The sequence below is a fragment of the Adelges cooleyi genome, unplaced genomic scaffold (assembly GCF_023614345.1).
Source record: "Adelges cooleyi isolate 19-005CV unplaced genomic scaffold, UGA_ACOO_1.1 ACOO_flye_CR_arks_rails_tigmint_CR_PRNA_108, whole genome shotgun sequence".
In the NCBI taxonomy this organism is placed as follows: Eukaryota; Metazoa; Arthropoda; class Insecta; order Hemiptera; family Adelgidae; genus Adelges; species Adelges cooleyi.
In genome coordinates, this window is record NW_026095761.1 from 14066544 (window position 1) to 14069556 (window position 3013).

Consider the following 3013-nt stretch of genomic DNA (forward strand, 5'->3'; position numbering starts at 1 on the left):
AATATGTATATAATTATTGAAAGTAACAATTTGCAATAAATTGGCATTTAATAACAAATTTTAGTTTATAAATAATTATTATTTATTATTAATGAGAGATGAATTGATCATCATTTATACGGAAATAAAACTTCTTACTTAATATATCGGATCTCAAAAAAATTGTGTTTTTCTGAAATTTATAATTTAAAAATCATTTCCAATTTTTCCATTTTTTCTGAACCTTAAAAAACCTGTTTTTTTTTAGTATCCAAGTTAAGAATTTTAAAATCTTACTATCTTTATCTGGCCATAATACCTAATTATCTTCTAGTTGTTCTTGATGTACAGGTTCTTATAAAATATATTTTGACCACTCTAGCTCGACTCGATATTAACTTTTTATTGAAAGTTATTTTAGTCCATAACGTCACTAATATTTTGAAAATTAAAAAATCACAACCGGCGTTTAGAACCGATTAATTTTTATAAATGGACATTTTTTTCGCTAAAAACCCAAAAATGTGGTGTATTTTGATGCTTTGGCCGATTTTAGGCCAAAGACCTTAAATTTGTATTTAAAAAGAACAAAACACCAAGAGGTACCTATTTTGCAAAGTCCTTATCTTTAAATTTTAAATAAATTGCAAACAATTTAAATACAAGTTAAAGTAAGTAGTTGAATTACTTTGCTACTAAATTAGTTTAAAATATAATAACTAATTTGGTACTGCCATAAATGATTTGGTTCCACCATGAAAAAAGCTAAAATAAACTATTTAGTCTAAACCAATACAGTCCAAACCAAGCACTGTCTAAACCAATCGCAGTTCAAATCAAGCATACTATAAACATTATGAACATTAAAAAAATTACCAAAGTGAATTTCACATCCCACAAAACCAATACCTTCTCTCAGCTATCGCATCGAACTCTAAAAGTGATAAATCAGAGTAATCGTTTTACACGGCCAAAGCCTTAAATTGTTATATAATATAAACGACCGATAAAGATATAATAATATGAAATCGACACAAATATATTATTGTACTCCGAAATGTACATTTTATATTATTATTGTGACATTAAAAGAGGGTACTCGCTGTACACTATAGAACTTTCGGAAGATCTGATAAGAAAGTATAACGTTTTGAGATCATTTATCACACTAACCCTTTTGTTCAGACCTCTCGTAGGTATGCCGTTCGCATTAAATCATTCGTCGGTACCTATATTAGTGCATGTTATTATGTTATATTGTATACTTACTTTGGTGTATATTGTTATAGTTGTTTTAGAAATTTAAAAAAAAACCACCTAACCAGATTTTTACATTTTCCAGAAAGACAAAAAACTCAATAAATAATATTTCTGAAAAATATTCAACTATATACATTTCCCCATATTAAATAATAGAGCATTAGACAACATACTATTATTATACTTATTGACATTTTTATGTCTTTGCTTTGGCACACTAAGGGAAAATCGACACCGACACCGGTTATCATAACGAAAAAATCAGCTGATTTATCTGATAAGATAAGAGAGATAAGAGATTAGAGATGAAGGGTGGGGTGGGGTTGGGGTGGCAATGGGTGTGGGGGCATATATGTTGTATTCACAACGTTCAAAATAGAAATTAATAATAAATTCAATAATTTAAGGGGCCAAATTCTCTATGAATTGTTTTAGGCTAGATATTATAAAAACACTAAAATATTAGCCAGAAACCACACGATACTGTATTAACTGATTTATATTATTTAATAACGTGAAATTTGTAATTTATTTTTTATCTCATAAGTACCATTTGCATGTGCCCTTTTGTGTGTACTTAGCGATTCGTGTTTCACTTGACTTTATACTCGTGGGTGTTTTTTTGTTCAACGGAAGACCGACCTTTGGGTGTTTTATGTGAGCTTTTAATGGTCTTCTATTTCGATAACTGCCGTAATAAACGGTAACCGGTGGCGTTAGAAAGGTAAACGCGCCGGCCATTATCGGATCCCTTAATGGCTTTTGTGTGATAACTATCGCAATGAGTGATGTGCAAACTTAGAGAGAGTTATTCGGCAATTATTGCCCGGACTCTTCGCCGATTATACAGTTTTAGATTATTTTACACAAGGGGTCGACCCGACGGACGTGTGAATTACTACAAAGTACAAACCGGCCGGTCGTTAGATATAAGTAAGACGCTGTTCTTTTCTCGTAAAGCAGGCATGAATATTTAGGTAAATTGTATTACCCTGTAGTGCTACTGTTTCCGTCACAATCAAAACTACTGTAGCCACTCCTTGGACTAAAGTCTGTCTGCCTAGTTAAACGAAAAAAAAAACTACCGTTCAATAAACCGTGGTGATAAGATATCAACGATAACAGTATCTTGAAAAAAACAAAAATATTTTAAGATAAGGGATAAAAACTTATTTTATCATGTAGAGTACCAATCGCTTAACAATGTGGACTTTTTTTTTTCTTTTGTGTGGTCATACTGGTTTTAGTCATACTGTTAACTACACTTATGAATACAAGCTGGTATATTATGTTAGTTCATCTCTTTATATTATTACTCTATGCTTTAGTCCTACTGTTTGCATCAAATTAAAACTACTATAGCCACCTCCTTAAGTAAAGAATCGCTTATTCATATACAATTTTTAAAAAAAAATGTATAACCAGTGTTATTTGTTTCCGATTAACGGTGGACAGTGTTATCGACGGAGGTCAAAATTATTATCACAGAGCAGATAATATAAGGATAGGCCATTGCCAATACTAGCATATACATTGATACGAATCAACTATAATTTAATGGCGGCAATCCTGCAACCTTTAGTTGAAAACAATAAACTAGATGGCAGCATAGTAAACCGTGATAAGAATAATTTAATATGTGATATTATTTACTGATTAGGTACGACCATATTAAACCGTAACAAATTAAACCATTAAAATCTGTACACAATAGTAAATTATTAGTAATATGGTGACACTGTATGTCAACCTATAGAGTTTCAAATATATATTA